Source organism: Lissotriton helveticus, chromosome 2_1 (assembly GCF_964261635.1).
Source record: "Lissotriton helveticus chromosome 2_1, aLisHel1.1, whole genome shotgun sequence".
In the NCBI taxonomy this organism is placed as follows: domain Eukaryota; kingdom Metazoa; phylum Chordata; class Amphibia; order Caudata; family Salamandridae; genus Lissotriton; species Lissotriton helveticus.
In genome coordinates, this window is record NC_136059.1 from 774,465,049 (window position 1) to 774,489,513 (window position 24,465).

The window sequence follows — 24,465 nt, forward strand, 5'->3', positions numbered from 1 at the left end:
CTACGAATATCAGGCCTATGTAAAGTAATGTTGCCACGTTTCTCAGTGTGCACGTTATTCAATTATAAAGTCCCCGTTTCTAGGCCTCAAAAGGGCCCGGACCACAGATTCAGCTCCTGTCTCCTGAAAGCCTCGCTGAGGAGCGATACAGCCCCCACCTGTATCCCTGACCCTTCACTTACTTCCTGCCTCGCAGTGCCCGGTGCAGCCCGGCCCTGCCTCCGAGTCTACCAAAAGTATGTTATAGTTCCTGCTATCAGTTCAGTCCTCCTCCTCTGCATTCCTAAGCTACTGAACTGCATCAATAGTTTCCATCATTGTCTAGCCTTCTCGTCTCCACGTTAGAGAAATACTGTATTTAATAGTCATTTAATATTCTTCACGCACTACATGTAGAATAATGCATGGTCCAGTCTTAGAATCAGGTTAGCCTCTCCCCTCATGACTTCTAGTTTATATCAACATGTTCCCTAAACATTAGATACCAGATAGGGTTAGGTACATGTCGCTCCGACCCTCTAGACTCTAGTCTCTGCTCCTAGAACAGAGTTCGTAAGCCCCCAGCTTCTCCTAGTAACACGTCATTGCTAGTTTTCGCGCACCATTAGGTTAGAGGTCCCGGCTCCTTAGGTAGCCCCCTCCTATGTGTCCGCCCATTCATGACATATTCTGTTACGTTTGCATCACATGTCTAAGTAAACTCCCAGTTACACCTCTTTTTACTGTTATCTCTCGAGACTGTTACGTGTCACGCCTTCTACTCCACCCACTGTTACGCCTACTGCAATGTAATGCTATGTGTTTGCGCTATGTATATAAGTTGATGTTTTGTTATTGAAAGTTAGCGCGCTCATCCCAGACCTAGCCCCAGCAGCTGCTGGGCCCCAGTTGTCCTGCTGGGTCATCCTATGCAGGTTGTCCTGATCCTGTCCTTATGCTGTAATAAACCTGCAGAAACTCCTACTACCTCGAATCTTGACTCTTATTTATTGAGCTATCCGTTATTCATTCATTCATCCGAAAAATAGGGTATTATTTATTTATTTACCACATAATGGCGCCCGAATAGGGACTTGCCCTTTCCCCACGCGTCGGTGAAGCCACGCCGACCCCCTGACCCTCTGCAGTCGTGACGGAACCATACTGGCCAAGTGCAGATATTTCTGCTTCAAGTATCCCTCAGGCCCACGGAGGAGACGGAGGAGGCGGTCCAGCATCCGAACGAGACGGTGAAGGAACGCGGCGAGTCCCGACCAGAGCCCAAGCCGAGAGTCCAAGGTCCGAGGTATCCGGAGGTCCACCCGTAATTGAAGTCCGAAGTCCGAAGTTCGTCGTCGTAGTCCAGTCCCGTCCGAGGCCTTCCGTTCCGTGCTGCCCGGTGAGTACCATTGCTGGGGTAGTGTCTAGACAGGGTCAGTCTAAATTGACTCCTGGTCCGTGGGTTGGTGGTACCCAAGCCCACAAACGAAGTGTTCACCTAGGTGGATACGGGTCTTGATGTGTTCCTTTATGGGACCGGTATGTTCCGTACTGTTACAGCAGTGCATCCAGTAACTCTAGTCTGTTCCGTTCTCGAGAATTCTGTTCTGTTTCTGTTTTCAGTTTTTTCAGGTAGTATTCTGTTCGAACTGTTATTTATAATGTTGTTTAATGTATTTTCAATGTCGTGGTATGCCTGAATTGTTTTCCCAATTGTTACTGTTTTTCGTGTATTGTATTGTGTTCCGATTCAAGTTTAGAATGCCGCTCTTTTCCAAGTTACGTCAGTTAAAAACTAGAAAGGGTCTGCTGGAAGCAGCAGTTCCTGTTCCGCCTAGGGACAGTCCAGGTCACTTTATGTATCAGAAACATGGCATAAGCGCCATATTGTATCTAGATTTATGGGTAGAGTATACCAAACAGTTAGAAGAAAAGTATAGATGGCCCGTATCGGGTACATGGGATGCCGAATGTATCATGCGAGTAGAAGAAGCATTATGGAAAAAGAAAGCCAGACAGTCACAGAAAGATGCCATCGAGTTATGGCGTAAGGAAGCGCATAGAAGAACGGAAAAGGAAGTCAGAAAGTCAGAGTTAAGTAGAGAATCCCAAGAACGAGCCCAAGAAAGAGAATTAATCGAGATAGGTGAACAAGTCAAAGCCGAACAGTCAGACAGACAGAGGCATGCCCTTATTAAGGGTATGTATCCTCTCATTGCCGAAGGCTTGCCAAAAGCGATCCCAGAGGCACCCAGTAATTTCCCGCCACCATTAGTTCCGACCAAGCTACGTCACAAACCGACCGCAGCTGATATTTTTATTTCGTCCTATTTGGACGACACAGTTCCAGAATATGCAAATCCTGTTCGCGCTCCGCCAGTCCCTGTAAATCAGGCACTTCCCGTTCCTCCAGACACCGGAGTACCTGTTACGGTACCCCCGGGTCAGCCCGCCGTACAAGTTCAGCCCACGTTACAATTACCGACTCTGCAAGCACGAAGAATGTCAGTCGACGATTCTAGTCTAGGGGCCGCAGGAGGAGGTCCTCCTCAAACCCCGCCGCCACACAAGCGTTTATCAGCACTCGAATTACATGCTCAAGCATCACAGCGTACTCCTAAAAGTAATAAGTCTGTTACAGAAATCAGGCAAGCCCTTAACGAATGTGTCTATGATCCAGTTCCAGGCGAATATACTATGGTTTTATATTCCTTACGTGTAAGGAGAGTGACCGAGTATCTAGTCACCTTACCGAATATGAAAGAAGATCTAGACAGAATATATCGTTTCATCCGTACAGGGGATGATCCAGAAAGTATTGGCGAGATTATGTCTCAAAGGAAAGCCGAGATTCAGCTCATGATATTAAAGTTCCTGATCAATTGTCTAATAAGGGAACAAGATTACCCGTCTAAAGATCCCGCCGAAATGAGAATCCTGACAAGGTGGAGTGATAATATAGCCGAGGGTAAGCACAAGACCATTAGTGCCATGGAAAGTATGTACAAGAAAATTCGTAAAGAAATAATAAGGTTACACGAACAGCGTAAAGCAGCACAAGTAAGCGAGAAAGAAAGTATCTCTGATCCTGAAGAGGAAGACGAGAATCCCGTCAGAATAGCGTATGTAGGAAAATCTAGATTTCCAGATCGCCATTTACGCCTAGAACCCAAGTCTATTTTCCATCATCCAGCACCAGAACAAGGTTCTCTAGAACAAGTATTTCAAGCTACCGATCACATTCTGAAATCACGAATCGGTTACAGTGAATTAAGTACCATGCATGAACAAGAACTAGCCCGATCAGCAGTCCGATGGATTACTGATTCTACCACTTTTCCAGACGAAATAGTGGCACAAATGTTTCTGAAACTGCCCCCAGCCGAACAACGACTGGTGGGTATGTATATGATCCAGTACCTCATTACTCTGTATGAGGGTCAACATTCTGATCCAGGTCCGTTGCACGATATCCTGAACGAGTTACTCCAGTGTAGATGGAGAGGTCTTGGTACCGATTTAATTAGTGTCATTCTAGAACAGCGCCACAAGTATAGAACGTTCTTGAACCCGCATTTTGTTCATGTCTCACCCCCAGAAAGTAAACCCTTCTACATAGACAGACAGCATCCGTTACGAGAAGTCCACCCAGTCCAAGGGGCGGGTGGCGAAATGCAACGAGTGTTTGTATACACTCCAATTTCAAAGATGGAACTTCTTGAAATGAAGAAATTAATTCCCTGTCATGACAAAGATCCAGCGGGGTTCCATAGAGAATTAAAAGACATGCTCCGTATGGGAGAATACACTTACCCAGATGTCATTAAAATGTTAAAGGTTCTGCTACCCGCAGGGGTGTATGAAAAGTTAAAGGAAAAAGAATGGGAGGTGGGAGAGAAAAAGATCGATTGGGCAGCTCTAGAAGCTGAAGATAAGGCACGAGTACCAGGTACCGGTCTTGGAGATAAATGTAAAGAGTTACCAGAATTACTGATTCAAGTTTTACCCAGATTATTGACAACTAGGAAAGAAGACTGGGATGCAATCTCAGCCTGTAAACAGAAACAAGATGAGGATATTAGTGATTTTTATTCTAGATTCGAAAAATGTTTTAGTATTAATAGTGGTCTCAAGACAAGTAGTGAGTCATACCCTCACCTTTTTGTTACTAAATTAGTCGAGAATTCAAGTCCACAAATTAAAAATCGAGTTTTGAAAGTCGAAAGCACCTGGCAAGCCAATACTCCGTCCCAGATGCTCCAGATGCTCCAGTATCACCAGAATAGAATCAGAGAAGAGCAAGAACACGAAAGAAAACGTATGAAAGACACGAAAATGAAAGTGCTAGTTGCACAATCTATTCCTCAAGACAGTCAGAAGAGGGGTCCGAATCAAGCCAGTCATCCTGCGGCTCCCGTTAGAGGGAACTGCAATTATTGTAAACAGCCAGGTCATTTTATAAACGAGTGTGCAGTTCTGAAACACAACATAGCTACTGGTAAAACCAAAGAAAGACCACGTCCGCCAAGACAAGAACAAGTTTCACAGACTCCTCAGTCACAGAATGCACAACAGACAGTTACAGTACCGCAGCCTATTGCTGCAACACAGCACGTTACATCACAGATGTACCAGTATGCACAGTCCGAGTATCCAGAGTACCAGTCATATTCATGAAACAGCCTAGAGAGGGAGGTAGGCTTGCCTCTCATCGAGATACCTGTAGACCAAGAAGGTCCCTATGTTCATAGTCAAGTATTAGGGAAAGACAGAAAGTTTTTGATCGATACAGGGGCAAGTAGGACCACAATTAGTCACGCCGAAGTTCCAGGGGCTCCGCTCTCAGGCTCAAGAAATGTTTCCCTTGGATTTTCAGGAAAACCCATAGTTAATGAGATATCAAAGCCAGTTACTCTAGAAGTAGGTCCATTGTCCCGTACTACTGATCTGTTACTTACTAAGTCATGTCCAGAAAATCTATTAGGAATTAAGACATTGAAAGAATTAGGTGCAGTTATTTGCTGTTCCCCAGAGGGAATACGTCTGTTCCTACGTGACTTTAAGGGTCACTATGTATTGCGAGATTTTGATTCCAGATTGTCTAATGTTCCGCAGCATTTATGGGCGCAAGGTCCAACTGATGTAGGTTACATGCAAATCACACCCTATCGTGTGACTCTAAAACCAGGTGTAGTGTTACCCCGAATCAGACAGTACAGATTGCCACCTGAGGCTGTAGCAGCCTTATCCAAAATTATTGACGAGCTCATGGCTCAGGGAGTAGTTGTAGAAACTGACTCCAATGTATGCAATTCTCCGATCATTCCAGTCATGAAACGTACTGATCCAAATGTACCCCCAGTATATCGATTAGTGATTGATTTACGCGAGCTTAACAAATGTATTATTCCTCAGTACCCAGTTGTTCCAGACATTTCTTCTCTGTTAACTGCCATTGATTCCGAAGCCACGTTTTTCACTGTTATTGACCTCAAGAATGCATTTTTCAGTGTTCCAATTCATCCAGACAGCCAGTTTCTTTTCGGATTTTGTTTAAATGGAAGGAGCTATATGTTTACACGCGCTCCTCAAGGTTTCACAGAAAGCCCCAGTATTTACAGTCAAGCACTCAAGAGACAACTAGACAACATTCACATGCCAACTGACACTGCCCTGCTCCAGTATGTCGATGATCTACTGATCACAGCCCGTTCTGAACGTGACTGCGAGCGAGCATCACTTACAGTTCTGTATTTCCTAGCCGAGATGGGGCACAAGGTGTCACCTTCGAAGCTTCAATTCTGTGTCCAGCAAGTGGTATACTTAGGACACTTGCTGTCCAAGAGGGGTAGGCAGTTGACACCCGACCGTATCCAGCTAATAGCGAGTCTTCCCCAGCCCACAACCCAGAAGGAGGTACGTGCCTTTATCGGCCTTACTTCTTATTGTAGACAATGGATTCCCCAGTATGCATTTCTAGCCAAGCCACTGATACAATTAACGACACAGGAGGCAGCCGTATCGACTGTCCTCCCTTGGACATCTGAACATACACTTAGTTTCAATGAGTTAAAGAAAGCCCTATGTCAAGCTCCAGTTCTAGCTACACCGAACTACAGTAAGCCTTTTACACTTTTCGTTACAGAACGCGAAGGTACAGCATTATCTGTTCTTACACAAGTTCAAGCAGGTCAATACAAGCCCTGTGCTTATTTTTCGAGCACATTAGATCCAGTCGCCCAGGCGTTGCCTGCATGCCTCAAGTCAGTTGCAGCCACAGCACTGGCTATCAGACAAAGTGATTCCATAGTTTTAGGACATTTCCTGACAGTACAAGTCCCACATTCAGTAGAAGTTCTTTTAAACCGAACACAAACTCAGCACTTGACCATTGCACGTTTAACGGGTTATGAATTGACACTGTTCCAGCCACACATAGAAATTAGACGCTGCAACGTCCTGAATCCTGCTACACTGTTACCATCAGTTAGTTCAAATCCAGACACACATGATTGTATGGAAGTAGTTAACATTACGACAAAGCCAAGACAAGACCTGACAGATATTCCGTTACCAGATCCTGACCTGACACTTTATGTGGACGGTTCATGTATGAGAACTAGTACAGGAGAACTAGTCGCCGCGTATGCAGTGACTACTGACACTGAAGTTATTGAAACACACCGTATTGATACCCTGTCCGCTCAAGCAGCAGAGCTAGTCGCTCTGACACAAGCCTGTATACACGCCAAGAACCTGAAAGTTAATGTTTACACAGATTCACGTTACGCATTCGGAGTTGTACATGACTTCGGAGTGCTCTGGCAGGAGAGAGGTTTTATGACTTCTCATGGAACCAAGATTCAGCATGGTCTCCTTATTCAAGCTCTGTTAGATGCCATACATTTACCGACATCTATTGCTATCATGAAGTGCAAAGCACATACGAAAGTTACTGACATTATTTCCCAAGGTAATGATTTAGCAGACCGCACAGCCAAGCTTACAGCACAGACTCCAGACATTCCAGTTAATCAGACACATATTCCAGATCCGACTACATGTATGACAGTTAAGGACCCTACTCAAGAAGTCATAGATATTCAGTCACATGCTACTCCCGATGAAATCAAGAAATGGTCTGTACAAGGAGGGGTCCAGACAGATCAAGGATGGTTAACGAAGGGTAGAGCCACATGGTTTCTCCCCGATTCTATGGTTCAAGTCATCATCAATACCGCACATAGTCCAGCACATTTAGGAGAAAAAGCTATGTTAGACAGTATCCAGAACATTTGGTTTAACAAGCATTTACGAGCTGCAGCCAAGCAGAAAGTCCGTACCTGTATGATATGTTGTCAGTTTAATCCAGGTAAAAGTGTCCCGGTGGAACAAGGTGGTTTCCAGCCCCCTGACCACCCTTTTGAGGTCCTCCAGATGGATTATATTCAAATGGAGCGATGTCGAGGTTTCAAGTATGTCCTTGTAGTTGTATGCGCCTTGTCCAGATGGACAGAAGCATATCCAGTCCCAGATTACACAGCCGCGACCACTGCCAAGCAGTTGGTTCGTGAATTCTTCCCTAGATATGGACTCCCTAGAGTCGTATATTCTGACAACGGCCAACCATTCTCATCAGAACTCATGAGACACGTTTCCCTGTTGTTAGGGTACCAGTGGAGGTTCCATTGTGTACGCCATCCAGAAGCAGCTGGACTAGTCGAAAGGCATAATCAGACTCTGAAAATCCGTATAGCAAAAGTCTGTAAAGACAAGGGTGTGGACTGGTTAGTAGCTTTGCCAGTCGCTCTGTTTTACATGCGTATGGTCGCACATTCCAGATCAGGTCTGTCCCCGTATGAGGTCGTTTTCGGCCGCCCCCCTAATATGTGGGGTACTCCTAGACCCCGAAGTATTACCGATGTTTCATGTAATATGCTGACAGATTACCTAGCTTCCTTGATGTCTGCCCTCAACTCATGTCGTTCACAGGTTGCCGCCGCATTTCCAGACAATACCGAGGTGGCACCGCACGAGATCGTTCCAGGATCCTTGGTGATGATCAGAAATTTTGACAGATCAAGTCCGCTGGAACCACGTTGGAAGGAGCCACGTCAGGTCCTCTTGACCACCCGAACTGCCGTCAAGTTGGAAGGCAGGAAGGGGTGGGTTCATCTTTCTCATGTAAAACTTTTCAAAGGACCGAAATCAGTCTTCAAAAACACTTCCAAGAACATTTCCCAGGATTCGAAGGATTGCCAGAATATTGTTTTAAAGGACTGTCCCGCACCGGACATTATTACAACCCCTCCCTTGTTAGAGAAAACTCCGCAACAGGAGTATAAGTTAAAGCTCAGGTCTAATAAGTCAGTCAGTTTGATTGTATAAGTCCTCCCCTAGGTGAAACGGTTAGACTGTTTCTGACATGTATAAAATAGACCCCCATAGTGAGAGAGTCAGTCGAAGTTCACTTCAATGTATCGTTTTTCTAAGTTTCATATTGTTTCTCAGCATAATGATTTCCTGCACCAGTTATGCTTTCTATCTGTGTTTTCCAGTTCCTCATGTAAATATGTCTGCTCATGCTACAGTAGAGCACACGTTTAGTGATCTGCCTCCTCACGAATATTCATACCGCCTCGCTATGCGCAACAACACATTCATCCGTATGTTACATTATTCACACCAGACCAGCAATGCCACTAATTGTTGGGTGTGTGGTCGACTCCCCCCTTTCCAGACATCGAAGGGAGTTCTGCCACTCTTTCCTTATCCATTCTCACACAATGGTTCGTGTGGAGCATGGTCCACGTTAATGTCATCTTCAACAGATATGTCTTTTCTTAACAGTACATGTTACCCAGACAAGCAAGGTTTTCCCCACAGAACAGGTTTAGATCTAGAAAATGAAGTATATAATTTAGGAAATTATTCGTCGAATTTCATGGTTCTGAATGTTCAGTCTGATACTACTCCAGACTCACCTGCTATTTCAGTACTACCAGTCAAAGGCGAATTATGTGTCCGTAGTTATGGTTCTGTACACGTAGGACATAGTGATTGTACTACTGTTATCAAGTATAGTGACAGTAGGAAATCTATTTTTAAAGCTTCACGTCATTCTTATTTTGTTTGTGGTCAAACTGCATATGTTCGTCTGCCCCTCGATTGGGAGGGAACCTGTTACATTGCTTTCCTACTGCCACCTGTTTTTCTAGCCCCACCTGACTATCATAGGAATTCTTTCTTAGTACACACTAGACACAAGAGAAATCTCCCGATTGTCGATTATACTGAAACCGCCGCAGAGCAGTTCATTGATATAGATAAAGGAGTTTTCCCTTATTTAGGTACAGTTGTAAATAGTAAGCTAATCCGTAGGTTAACAAGAACCCTTGAAGCAGTAGTAGATGAGACTGCCTCCGCTCTAGGTAACTTAACTGAAGAACAATCCTTTATGAGAATTGTCGTTTTACAGAATCGTCTCGTCCTTGACGTCATACTGGCCGATAGGGGCGGGGCCTGTAGAATTCTCGGATCCAGTTGTTGCATTTTCATTCCAAATAACGCGCCGTCTGTTTATTCCGCTATAACCAGACTCCATAAAATTGCCCATCTGTTACACCAAGATCCAGGCACCTGGACATGGTCCGGTTGGTTCTGGAATATAATTTCCGCATGGGGATGGAAAGTCCTGTCCTTTCTGGGTATTGCAGTAGCGATTATATTTAGCTGCTGCCTCTGTATACAATGTGGCCCTGCGATATGCAGTATGTGTGCTACCTCTTGTATTCCCAGTCCCAAGCCCTGTTCTAAATCCCGTGCCAAAACAATTCGAGACGAGCAAATGGTACTGTATGAAATGATAGACGGTATCATGAATATTGATGTTTCCTGATGGAAACGTAGTGACAAGGAGGGAATGTGGAAAAGTAAATTTTGCCATGTTCTGTGTCCCTACGCCTCATCCATCATATGTTATGTGTGCATGATCAATATGCATATGTTATTCCCCATTTCTGATTAAAGACGCAATTACAGTTGTGTCCACCTCTAGTATGTTAGTTTCTAGTCCTCGTGAATACTACGAATATCAGGCCTATGTAAAGTAATGTTGCCACGTTTCTCAGTGTGCACGTTATTCAATTATAAAGTCCCCGTTTCTAGGCCTCAAAAGGGCCCGGACCACAGATTCAGCTCCTGTCTCCTGAAAGCCTCGCTGAGGAGCGATACAGCCCCCACCTGTATCCCTGACCCTTCACTTACTTCCTGCCTCGCAGTGCCCGGTGCAGCCCGGCCCTGCCTCCGAGTCTACCAAAAGTATGTTATAGTTCCTGCTATCAGTTCAGTCCTCCTCCTCTGCATTCCTAAGCTACTGAACTGCATCAATAGTTTCCATCATTGTCTAGCCTTCTCGTCTCCACGTTAGAGAAATACTGTATTTAATAGTCATTTAATATTCTTCACGCACTACATGTAGAATAATGCATGGTCCAGTCTTAGAATCAGGTTAGCCTCTCCCCTCATGACTTCTAGTTTATATCAACATGTTCCCTAAACATTAGATACCAGATAGGGTTAGGTACATGTCGCTCCGACCCTCTAGACTCTAGTCTCTGCTCCTAGAACAGAGTTCGTAAGCCCCCAGCTTCTCCTAGTAACACGTCATTGCTAGTTTTCGCGCACCATTAGGTTAGAGGTCCCGGCTCCTTAGGTAGCCCCCTCCTATGTGTCCGCCCATTCATGACATATTCTGTTACGTTTGCATCACATGTCTAAGTAAACTCCCAGTTACACCTCTTTTTACTGTTATCTCTCGAGACTGTTACGTGTCACGCCTTCTACTCCACCCACTGTTACGCCTACTGCAATGTAATGCTATGTGTTTGCGCTATGTATATAAGTTGATGTTTTGTTATTGAAAGTTAGCGCGCTCATCCCAGACCTAGCCCCAGCAGCTGCTGGGCCCCAGTTGTCCTGCTGGGTCATCCTATGCAGGTTGTCCTGATCCTGTCCTTATGCTGTAATAAACCTGCAGAAACTCCTACTACCTCGAATCTTGACTCTTATTTATTGAGCTATCCGTTATTCATTCATTCATCCGAAAAATAGGGTATTATTTATTTATTTACCACAGTATCCTTTCCTGCTGTCGATCCAATGCTTGTTTTCACTGTATTGGCAGAATCTGGTTTTTCTGTAGACTGTAATATTGCCTGCGTCACTTGGTCCCCCTTTCCTGGTTGACTCCCAACTTGCCGCTTCTCTGTTAATTTCACATTCTTTAATTGTGTTGCAATTTCTGGTATGCGACTTCGTTGGATCTCCAACTCTTGCGCTGTTTTAATCTTTTCCTTCTTATCCTTCTTCGACGAGAACATTTGAGGAACTCTCTTGCTTTTCCCTTCATTCACATCTACTTTAGTATTCACAGAGTCCATCTCTCCAACCCCCCCTTCCAGGGCTCTTTTTCTGCTGCTACCACCTATTTGAGGGTCTTGAAGCCAATTACCTGATGGGGTATCCATCCCTCCTCTACTCTTTCCACCTTGTGCCGTTTTCGGTGGCATCTCAGTGTCTTATAAATTATGGATTGTGCTCTGTTGCCCAGTATCCTTCAATGATTACCACTCAGATCACATTTAAATATTTCAGACTGTTTCCAGTTTGTTTTTCGATCTGCAATGCCCTTTATTAAGTCTCTCCGCCAAAATATTAAAAAAATATCCCTCAGATCATATACTCTTCGAATATTGTTATACAGCCTATATAAACGTTTATATTTTATGCTTTATACGCTCACCGCGATATTGTCTGTGATCTGGATTTTCAGCCTGGTGCCGGGCGCTCATATCCGGCCTCCAAAGGACCACAGGAAACACAATGCAGCTGTAGATCTGTTTAGCACTGCTGTATCCACTGAACCTCAGTCCTAAGACCTCAGGGACCAGAATGCATCTGTGGATTATTATGTGCATTAGTGTGTCTGTTGAACCTCGGTCCTGGGGTCTCTCAATGTTGATTTTTGCCTCCCAGTTTAAGAATCGCTGTTCTCCGTTTCAGACACGAGCAGCGAGCCCACTGCCGGAACCGCTGCTACCTCCGTGATTCCAATGCCGCCGTAATCAACACCGCAATGAGCTCCGCACTCCTTTGCTCCCAACCACTCGAGTGTTCAGTGCCCGATGCCAATGCTTCCCCGATAGTCAGCCGAAGGTGAGAGCGTCGTCGGGGCTTTACTACGCCGTTTCTTCATTTCTATGTAGATAGATATCCTGCATAGAGTAGAGAGGAGCCGTTCTGGAGCTAACCTCTCACTCGTCCCTCACGGACGCCATCTTTTTTCCTGTCTCAAGCAAGATCAAACAAAATTCAATTAACAGTGCAACCCATTTGGCTACACAGTGAGGACCAAGAATTGGTAGCTTGGGTTAAAAAGATTTATTACAAATTTAAAATTAAGTTCAAATACACTACTCACAGCAAGCAACATCATATAAATATACAGAATAACAACAAAAAAGCCCAACCTTCTGAAGAAGTTTAGGCACATCAAAATTAAACATACAAGAAATTCGGTCACTGCTCTAAGGAATATTTATAAAATCAATTTATGCTCAGAGAAAAGTCCAAGATTTGGTTGTCTATACACATAGCTGCCATGGTTTTAGATTGCTGTGTGTGACATTTGCATAATGTCCGTGTACAACTACAAGTGACACGTTCTTGTGAGCAAAATCCTGCAATGTAATGGTGCTAACTTCTCGCACCAACCACAGAGGACTCAGGGTAACCTCACCAACAGGCAGAAGGAACTTGTCTACCTCTAAAAATAGTGTTTTCCATGTTTGGGCTCAGCACTGCTCCCCTGGGCAAACTGTGCACCTATGGCCCTATGTACTCTCCATCTTACAGAGGGAGCTGTTGTTCCAGATAGTCTTTTATGGGGGAGAGGTAGCAAAGATCCTGCAGCACCATCGTTACAAAGGGGTACCAGCCATCGGTCCGTGGTGGAGGAGTAAGGGGTGGTAGTGGTGAACCGTGCTGATCCTACAGCCATAGATAGTGTGAGTGGGAGACGGTGCTTGCCAGCTAGTGGTGAGCACAGGAACGCAAGAAAGGGCCATGGATTACTAAATGGCAGCCCCTTAAAATGATGGTTCAGCAGGCCGCCTCTCACACCTCCTGGGTCTGTAGCACTAGCCCAGGGTTGCCATTCGCCTTGCCTGATAGCTGCTCTCAGGGTGTCAAGGGTCGGAATGGCAAGTGAGGGCCTGCGGGCAAGGTGCAGCGGAGGCCTCAGTTATCCTGGTCTTTGCCTGGCTCCATTTCAGGTACAGCCCAGTGCCAGAGGGGCTGGCACAGCAAAAGGGTCAGCTGGTTTTGGCAGCGGCAGAGGCCAACCACAGAGCTAGGTCTGAACTAGTGGGTCCTGGGGCTGGCAATGACCAGACTCAGGCAGGGGTGGAGCCTGGGTGGCTTGGCGCTTCCTTGGAGATGCAGTTCCGCTTCGCTGTTAAGTATGTGCATCCGGGGCACAGGATTAGACAAAGGGGCACAATGTTGCGCTCAGAAGGAACAGCATAAGTCACATTATCATGTCCCATATGCGCACAGACTGTGCCTTACTCCCTGCTGCAAGTATCAGTGTGAAATCTGTAGGCCCTATGAATTGATATGGTCTTGGTTCTTCTTTTTGTTCTGATGTTGATTTTGTGGGGTGGTGTGCTGTTATGTATAGTGCTGCTTAGCTCCACGGATGTTGAGATATCGGGGATAGGAGAGGCCCCAGGCATGTAGAATAAACAAACCTCTGTAAACTTATGGCTTACATTTTAAGTTCTAGGCAGTCCTGAACAACTTAAGAATATGAGATTGCTCGCTCTCGGTCTCCCAAATTTAATTTGATCATTGTTATACACTGAAAGTGACTGTGGTGGCTGGATGGTTACTACACTTACTCTCTCTGTGTTCTTCTGATCTGAGAGCCAAAAGGCAGCTAAAGCTGGCCACTGGCATTGCAGTGACCCAGTGCCCACCACTGTCCAGGGTGCGGCCAGCTGCTGTCTGACCTCTCCTTTTGAATCGGCCGCTGCAAACTGGTCCCTCCAAGACGGTAATGACTGGCTGCCACCTACGAGGGTGGCCACCCTTAGTGCCAGAGGATGGCACAGACCCATGAGCGGTCTAGTGTTGGGGGGACCAGATGGTCCCCCTGTGATGGCACTTCCTTCTTCCAGGGGGAGGGGCAAGATAAGCTATATGTTCCAGGGGGAGAGGGTCAAGCGCCCTCTTTGTTCCTGGATGTGGTGGCGAGCTGACCCTCTCCCCCCCTTCCCTCGTGGACTTCGGGTGGTCGCTGCCCGTGCGCTTTTGAGTTGAGGTGAGAAGGCTCGTTTTGTGTGATGTGGGCTGGTGGTTCTGGGGGGATGTGCGGGGGGGAGTTTCGTTAGATGGGGCCCGGGGGGTGGGGGGGTTTCTTTGGTGCTGGGGCCGCGTGGTCGCTGCCCTGGGCGCCTTGTGCTTCGAATCGTCTCTGGCCTGGGGGAGTGTAGACAGAGGGAAGCGCTGTAGGCAGCTGGGGCAGTGTTCCCTGGTTGCTCGCACAGGGAGAGGGGGGCCTGGTGGTTCTTGGGGGCGCTTTGGGAGCCAGACCTAGTCTTCCTCCACGCCTCCTTCCTCGTGTATTCCTTGCTCCAACGCTGTTTTACTTTGCCACGATCTGTTTTTACACCTCCCCCTCTCTCTATACCTCTGTACTCCACCTCTGTCTGTCCTGATTGCTCTTCCCTCTTCTTGGTCTGGTCTGCTCACTCTGTCCTTTGCCACGTCGCACCAGTCTAATTTTTCTCTTTCTTTAAATCCTTTTACCCCTTGTTGTCTTCTTTTCTTTACTGTCCTTTGCTTCTGCCCCTCTAAAATTTACACGATTTATTTGTACATTTCAATTCTTCTGTTACCAGCATGATGTCTCCCAATGTATTATCTGTCCGGTCCCACGTTCCTTGTTCTGCGTTCCTGTACTTTTTTCTCCCTTTCTTTCTCCCCTTTCGGTCCTCACTCTTTGTTACTTCGCCCTCTAATTGTGATTCTTACCCTCTTCCCCTCCTCTCTCGCCACGTCAGTTTCTCGTGCTTTTGTCAAACCTTTCTACAATTCTCGATTTCTCTCCCTCCCACTAATGCCTCTCTCTAATGTGCGGGCTGCAAGCGCCTTTCCCGGACCTCCGTCTGCTTTCGGGGGCCTATCGGTAGGTTGGGAGGGACGCCAGGGTGGCCTTTGTTAGGTTTTCTGCCCCCTCCTTTGGCTCACGGGCCGGGGGGGGGTGCGGAGCAGCGTGCACCTCGCCGGGTGCCTGGTCCTCGTGGTTAGGGCCCACGCAGGACTGAGCTGAATTTTGTGCATCGATCCTTCCTCTGGGCAGCTGGGCTTCCCTCGCGGAAGCCTGGCGAGGATCGGGTGCGTTGCCCTGGTGCTGGTCAGTGTCCCCGTGGTTGGGGCCCACGCAGGACGTTTTAGTGGGCGCAACATGGCCGGCGTCTTGGTCGTGGGCTCGCGCATGCGCGTTCGGCGCGCAGGTGCGTTTCTTCGATCACGCCCGCTTCCCCCCCATGTGCCTTCCTTCGCAGCGCTCGTCGCTGCGGTGCGTTGGGGGCTTTCTCGAGCACTCACGCATTGCCATGAATGGGCTGGTGGAATTAATATTTGCATTGGTTCTTTGTGTGGCAATTCACTGGCGCTTTTGCACGAAGGTGTTAGCGCATATTTAGTTATGTTATGACATGAGTTTGGTTTTGCAAGTGTACAGTGACAACTAATTGGAGGTGGCATGATGCAGTAACTATGTATTTATTTATTGCCTGATTTAGGTGTGCATATATATGAAGTACATTGTGATGCATATGTGGGTTAAGAAAATTACTGGTGCTATGATGCGTAGGGAGGGGGGGCCTGGGGGAATTTTATTATGTTGTTTTGTCTTACAGCAGGGCAGCTGCAACAGAGAAGGTCATCACACACTTTTCAACTCGCACCTGATGTGGGCCAGAACTTTTGTTTTATCACTGCAGGACTTCAGCAAGAGGAGTTAGTAGGATCACACTTCGTGGCAGAAATCGCATGGGTAAATTGGTTTGTTCCACTGTGGTCAGTGGGCCGGCAATAATGGAAACAGTTGCTGCATGATTGTTCGCCAGGAAGTTCTTTTGTCATTGTAAATTTTGTCATATTTATTCTTACTTTTGCTTGTACAGTCTGTGCTTGTTGTGCTTGAGATTATGTAACTTCTGCCTGCGTTGCTTCGACTCTATGGCTTGCTAATTTTGTTGGTGCTATTCCTGTAACAGTTCACTCATGTAACATAACTGGTTATATTTGTACAGTGCCCTGACACTTTTGAGTAAAATCCGTGATTTATAAAAGTACACTAAACGAGAACAATAAATAATTAATATATTGGCAACATTATTGGTACAACTGCAAGTAGTAGTACATATTGAGTGTCAATTTGAAGGATAGCTAATGCAGTACACCCACTGTATAGGTCAGGTAGCCTAAGGGTGCTACCCAGGGATGAGGTAGTTGATGGGTGAGTTGAACATACTTATTTCTCCTACTGCGACGTGGCTCTACAGGGGTCAGGGAGTCGAGTAGGTCAGGAGTAAATTAGGGAGCATATCAAATAGGTTGAGTTGAAGTAAACATCTATGCTCCTGTTGAGTTTGTAATTTACATAACATATTTACGCATGGAGAGCTATTTCATACAGTGGACAGTGCAGCTTACTATACTCTACTACTTTAATCTCCCTTGTTTCCCCAGTCTTCCTTTGTGTTTTTTCACCCAAACCAGGGTCAACACATACCCAGGGAGCTCTCAACGTAGCTGCTGGTATGTGAGCAAGTGTAACATTTAGTCAGTTATCAACCATACCACGTTTGTTGACGGACAATGTACAATTTTGAAAACCATTCCTTAAGGGTGACATAGGAGATAGGAAAATATGTTCATTTCTACATACGTCTGCCACAACACCTGTAGGACGTCAGGAGCCTCTAATCGTAGTGTTATTACATTTACATAGCGCTTCTGCCACTAGGTAGAGCTCTTTACACCGGGCAACACACTGCTGTTGCATCCAATGTTAATTTTTCCAGTGGTTATTGTTGCTCATTGTGATTAGTATTGCACTCTTAAGGAAACCATTAAATGCTTTTACTCTGTTTCTAGTTGGTGTATATTAAATAAAGAGGCATTAGGCATGCCTTATGAATGAATGCATGTGGGGAGATGTCATGTGGCAAATATACGATTACAATGCCAAAGGTAACACAACACCATGGGGTTTTATCCTATGCAATTTCTTGAGCCCGTCCAGCCTCCCCCAGGGCCTGTTTGTTGAGGGGGAGGAGAGGGGTCGGGGCTTGGTTGACGTCTTGCTTTATATCCATGCAGGTATTCGGTCAGTGAGGACGTTGTGGCTCAGTTCATGGCAGGTCACCGAAGTGACCCGTGTTGTGGTGTGGGATGCGTTCCAAGTGGTAAATCGATGGTGGTGCATGACTTTGTTATTGCAACTAATTTAGCTTGAAGGTTCTTCATGGCATTGAAGGTCCACACGAACGCTGTGTAGTTGGTTTTTATATGGCCTAACTTATGAATTAGTCCGTTAATAACTGATGGTTATTATCATCGGTGAACAGTTTAAAAGTGTATCTCTAGTGTGTCGGAAATAGTGGCTAGCATCCTCTTTTCTGCCAGGAAGAGCTGGGACTATGGTAACCACGCTAGGTATGAATAAAAGTTTAACCGGAAAAATGCGGGCCTACTAGGATGTAGCTTGCTTTGCAGGAGGATATTAATGTAAGAACTCATAACCACTTGAGGCCGAAACTCTTTGGGGGGCAAGCATAGATTAGAACCAATCAGTAAAGCGATGAATGACTGAACTAACCTTTCAAGTTTAGAGGCCCGCAGTCGATTACACTGTTCAGTTTAATATGCAGAGGTGAAAGGAACCTTGTTTGCAGGTCTCTGCAGCTCCATGCTCCAGGCTTTAGATAGCACGGACTTTACCCAATGGTGTCAGTGCGCTTCACTGGGGGACAGAACTGATACACAATAGTACGTTAGGTGTTCTCATTACAAAAGCAAACACTAAGTTACGTGAAGCAAAGTGACAAACATGAGCAGACAATACAAGAGGTTGTAACTGGGCATTACAGGAGGAGAATGGGGCAAGTTGCTAAAGCGTATATAGTACAAGTGAGGTAAATTAGTACAATCATGGCAGACAGTCATACATAAGAACAATCGTTATGTATGCATTGGTGCAACTTGTGCAAGTACCGGAACCAGACAGAATGTAAGAGGTAGCAAACTGTGCGTTGCCAGTGATTGGTGAAGGGTGCATGCTACAAAAGAGGACCAAACTCAGTTAGAGGGCTGATACTGCAATAATGGGCAGACTTTCAAACCACTTGAACACATTGGGAAGACTCTTCCTGAGTCAAGGAGAATAGTATTTCTTTAATGAAAAGTCTTCCTTCTAGACAATAGAGAGGACCCCTAGTAGTTTTCGAAGTGTGCAGGTAATGCGGGCAAATTACTTCGCGTAACTCATACCAGGCATTGCATGAGTAGCTTGTGGGGCTTTGATGGCCCTGTCATATTGCAGGGAATGCAGATTGGTAGATAGGGGGGGAGATTTTAATGAATATTTTCTGTATCTTATGCAGGAACCGTGCTAGAGCACCGCCCTACCCACATGGGGGGCCACCCGAATTATCAACAGGTATAAGGATCATAGCACACTGGGGGCAGTGTGCTAGGGTCTGGGATTCCCATGTTCTCCCCAGTTGTCATTACTATCCGCAGTGTGGGCATCGCGCTGGTTTCACTCATGAAAGTAATACATTGGTAGTTAACTGGGAGCCGGGTCATATTAGGTGGCCCATGTGCAGTATTTGGAGGTTCTCTCTTACTGTTGAGTCTGGACAATTTGTTGTTTTACGGTGCAATAATTGGGGCGTTCTCTCTGGATGCAGTGGCAGAGAAAGGGTAAATCATGCATTTCCAGCGATAATTAATTGGAAATGTGTTTTCACTTATACAACTGGTTGATTTGGGCATAGCATGCATCCCTAGTGCAATAAGGAATTGTGTTCATTAGTCCAGCAAAGGGTGCGAAACTAAGGGGCGCTGATCCTGGCGATCGAGGAGCAATGACTTACTGGTCGTCGCTGGTTGGGGGTTTTTCATGGATTTGTTCTTTCTTCCAGAAACGCAAAGGTTTCACGCTAGAATGGTCAGACCACGCATAGCGGGCTGGCATGCCAAGACTTGGAGATGATACAGGGGAAGAATACACTGGGGCCAGTGTGTGGGGGCCTGGGACAGAACTTCCAGGATTGGAGTGTAACAATTTCTAATTCAGGACAATCGGATCAAATACACAGGCACCACCTTGAGAAAGACAACAATGTCCTGACTTATGGTAGGGGAGAATAGAAGCAGTGTTAAGTGCAGGGGTTTGCGCAAATTACCAGGACATCCTTACAAGTCAGCCCCAGTTGTGCTCAATTACCTTATGCAACTACTGGCCTCAGCGCATGGGGATCCTCTAGGGTAAACGGACAGAAGACTGGTTTGGTAATCATTAGGGGGGCCACGGGTCATTGGGTAAGCGTGACTAGGGCCCGCCCAAAGTCTAGATGAGGGCGGACAACGGCCTTCTGCCCAGGGCATCATTTTAGCTTTATGGGGGCCGGGTTAGCTTCTTGTGACACACTGCGAGTTATATTCGGATAGGTCATTTCTGTTGGGTAATGATCCGGATTTAGAGAGCTCTTTAGGGTAAGTCGGGCGCAGCAGGGACCTGGGATAACCAGATCAGGCTTGCTCCTGGGTTTGGCAAGTTCTGGATGGGTCAATGGGCGCTGCACAATGAGTAAAGGCATAGTACAGCATCTATTTCACTGGTTCAGTAGGGAACCATCATTAGCTGTAGCGGCTGCGCACAGGGGTAACAGTGTGGTTCTGTTTAGTCCGCCCAGGGATAGGGCGGGCAAGGTCAGCATCTTGGCGGCCGGAAACTGGAAGAAATTCATGGCCGCGTAGGTGCAATGCAACCTCAGCAGTCAAGCATGCACATCTTCTGCAGAACCATGGTTAATGGTATATATGCCGGTTATGGGCTAAACATAATATCTGCCTTCCTGGAAAAAGGGGTGTGACTTAGTTATTTTCAGGATTGGGCGATTTTGCCTTTAAGGGCAGAAATGGAGGGGACAGGGTTTCATTTCAGACAACCCCAGAATGCAGTTTGCAGGCATATTTGAGAGGTTCAGGGACTTTTCTCATAGGTTTACTCCTTTTCCCTGATCGAAATGGATTGAATGTTACCTGTCGCTTCAGTTAGGCAAAGCATTACGATGAGAGGTCAGCTAACAGTAGGGTCGGCTTTGTAGGAGGGAGACGGCCGGCTGGCCCTTTAAGGTGGAATATTAACCCCGGTATGTCTAAGTTAAGGCTTGAGAGGCCAGAAGCCAGACAGGGGACACAATTTCTCAGGCAGTAGAACGGCTGACCGGATAGGGGCTTTTGGTTGCTGATGAGCACAGCTGTCCAGAGTGGAAAGGACTGGGGGGATGGAGCACGAAGAAGGCCATCTCCAGAGCACAGTTTGCAGTTGGTTGAGAAGTTCAGGGACATTACTGTTACAGTTCTCAGCCCGGAGGAGCCGCAGAACCGATAGGGAGTTTGGTTGCTGGATAGCCTTGCTGTCCAGAGGCTGAGAGGACATGTCCTTGCTTGAGCCGAGGGAGGCCTGGGAATGCACAGGCTGTAGGTCACTAGGTCTATGGGTGACAAGGATATGGTGGATAGTGTCGCCCGACATACATTGGAGTACCTTGTAGCAAAGGGGATTTGGTTTCATAAGACATGGTTTGCTACATACTAAATGCACTGGGTGCTTTGATGAAGGCGGCTTGCATTTATCCAAAGTAGGGATGACGAGCTTTCTGCCTGATATAGCGGAAGCACTGGTAGCAGCGGGTTGTAACTAAGAGGTAGCTAGTATGTGGGGGGACTCTGGGACGGCGGCTGCCGCACCCAGAGCCATGGCGGAATTACAGGGCGATCCAATGCAGGAAGGTACAGAAAGGTACCCTCTACAGGAGCACCGGAAGGGTGCGAGAGCAAATTATCCACAGGGAGATCCACGCTGAGGTGGGTCCTGGAGGAGTGACGGTGCCCCGTTAGTCCTACGGGCGGTTGTAGACCTGAGCAACCGGGGGTTGCCAACAACGCTCAGCCCCCCGGAGAGCGAGGGGCGTGAGTAAGGGGCGGAATAGAGGTCCACCGAGGGGAGGAGTTAGACCCTCCCCCAAAACTGACAACGCCCCGCGGTTAACACCACGGGGGTTATGGCTCATCAGGTGGGCGGGTCGCGAGAGGCGGCCTGACCCTGGATCGTCCGTAAGATAACCCAACATGTTGGCATAATGTACATGCTAATAAAGCTGCAACAACTTTCTCCAACAAATCATAGTGTGGTGTCTGTTATTTGGGGAAAGTTGGAGGAGGAGCGGTCCGGGGTATGGGCCGATATTGGCACTATGACTGGCTGCCCCGGGACACCAAAGGTGGCCACCTACGAGGGCAGCCACCCATAGTGCCAGAGGATGGCGCAGACCCATGAGCGGTCTAGTGTTGGCGGGACCAGATGGACACCTGTAATGTCACTTCCTTCTTCCAGGGGGAGGGGCAAGATAAGCTATATGTTCCAGGGGGAGAGGGTCAAGCGCACTCTTTGTTCCTGGATGCGGTGGCGAGCTGACCCTCTCCCCCCTTCCCTCGTGGACTTCGGGTGGTCGCTGCCCGCACGCTTTTTGCCCGCCCTTCCGTTTACCCTGCTTTCGGGCAGTAAGGGGGGGCTTGTTGCTACTAATATTACTGTCTTTTGTGTTGCAGGCGGAGTTACAGGGCGATCCAATGCAGGAAGGTACAGAAGGGTACCCTCTACAGGAGCACCGGAAGGGTGCGAGAGCAAATTATCCCCAGGGAGATCCACGCTGGGGTGGATCCTGGAGGAGTGACGGCGCCCCGTTAGTCCTTCGGGCAGTTGTAGACCTGAGCAACCGGGGGTTGCCAACAACGCTCAGCCCCCCGGAGAGCGAGGGGCGTGAGTAAGGGGCGGAATAGAGGTCCGCCGAGGGGAGGAGTTAGACCCTCCCCCAAAACTGACAACGCCCCGCGGTTAACACCACGGGGGTTATGGCTCATCAGGTGGGCGGGTCGCGAGAGGCGGCCTGACCCTGGATCGTCCGTAAGATAACCCAATATGTTGGCATAATGTACATGCTAATAAAGCTGCAACAACTTTCTCCAACAAATCATAGTGTGGTGTCTGTTATTTGGGGAAAGTTGGAGGAGGAGCGGTCCGGGGTATGGGTCGATATTGGCACTATGACCCGGACACTGGCTGCAACACTCTCTCCCTAGGCCCAGAAATAATTTGCTACTACTGGCCAAGGATATAATAAATTAGCCCCCGTGCCAGCCACAGGGCAGGCAGCCCGGCTTGCCAGGTGCGAGCAACACTGCAGTACTGCCAGCCTGCCAGGTGAGCACCATGATTGCTGTGGGACCAGCCCCGCTTAGCATGCAAACCAGTGCAGCCAGCCAACTGGAGCTTCCAAATGCTACCCGGATTGAGCTCTGGCATGCAGCAGGACATGACATCATGTCCCTCTGCGGTGCCATGGTCAGTAACACAAAATCTAACTGGGGCGGGCCCCACTCCCACCCCCACCCGGGTGTCAGTAGTAGCTATTGAGTACTACTCCCAGCTGTAACGTCAGGCTGTAGTGACTCAGCTGCACTGTGGGAATCACATTGCAAAGATACATTATAGCAGCAATGGTAGCCGGCTCAGCTGCCTGGAGCACCTCAAGCCTGCAGGAGCAGCACACACAGGACACAGACATGCACTGCTAGCTGCCACACACACTTGTTTGCGGCACGCTTCTGTGACAGCTGAGACTATACATTATGCGTGCCCATGCATTTCAGCGCGGTGATGCGGAGCACCACACTGATGCGTGGTACTTGGCAGGACTGCATGCATAGCCAAATCTAGAATTACAGCAATTAAGGTCAAAGCAAAAGGGATGGTTCTAATTATCTAAAGTGTCTCAAACTTCAGGGAAATCCATAACGCACATCAGATTGAAGCAAAGGAAATGAAGTTTAGAAGGTATCAGCATTTCAGAAGCTTGGTCAAGAGAAAAGTGTTATCCTAATAGGAACTCTGCAAAAAAGGGGTTCTGAAAAACTCTGAAGTCTAACAGGGTGAACACTATATAAGACTATATAATAGCACATAATATCCACTTGGTAACACCCACTTTATATGCATCATCAGGAGTCCATTGTTTCAGTCCGGTTCTCAGGTAGCAGATGGATACATCGGTAAAAAGTAACACACTAAACATGGGAACAACATCAATTTCTCAAGTCCACATCACTTGGAAACATTCACTCAATGGGTCTTTCACTTAATGCTCTTGCTGCACATGTTTCTTCGTCAATGTCTTCTTCTCAGGCTCTTTTCCCTGTCTCTATTAGAGTGATGTATTTGTTCTACAACTAACAATGCATGAGAATACCTGCAAGAAATGCGGAGTTAGCAAAAAAATGAAATCAGCGTTTATGCAGCGTGGTGAAAGGCAGGCCTACAGATGACAACTTAAACGTTAATTTCAATGGTGAACATTTAATATGCTTAATATGCGTGTGCACATTTAAGCACAAATGAATATTCTTGTGCATTAAGTTTCACATCACATGAAATATTCAGCAACTCATTAAAATAATCAGCTATAAGTATGGTTTAGAAATACATTTAAATCAACTACATAAAGTATTAATAGTTTCCATTTCCTAGTGCTGAGGAGATTTTTCATGAATATTTTGAACCAGTCAAGTTCCTGTGTGAGTTACTCCACGATTTCACAGTCCAGTGTTACTTCAGTGCAGGCAGATGAATCTGGAAAATGAAAAAAAAACATTTTAAAAGCTTACCTCTTAGATAATTTAATAGATGACTCTTCACCCATTGAAGGAAGAAACATTAAGTTATGCTTGAAATCTTAGTTAAAGCTCGAGGCACTGTGATTCTCCTCAGAGTAAACACACTATATTGCTACGCAGCAAACTATGAATTATTTCTTATCTAGCTAAATGGCCAATGACCATGTCCCGACCTGTGAAATTTGTCTTAAGTCTTTCATAGCGCTGGTGTCATATCCTGCTTCTCACCCACACCATCGAATGCATGATCACTGGCAATCATGAATCTCTTTTGCCAATATTTGCAAAACAGACATGGTGTGGTTTAAGTAAAGAAGGGCCATAAGGATAATCCTCCATTCTTGAAGGATCTTGGAACTTCTACAAGAGCCTTGTAAATATTACAGGGTA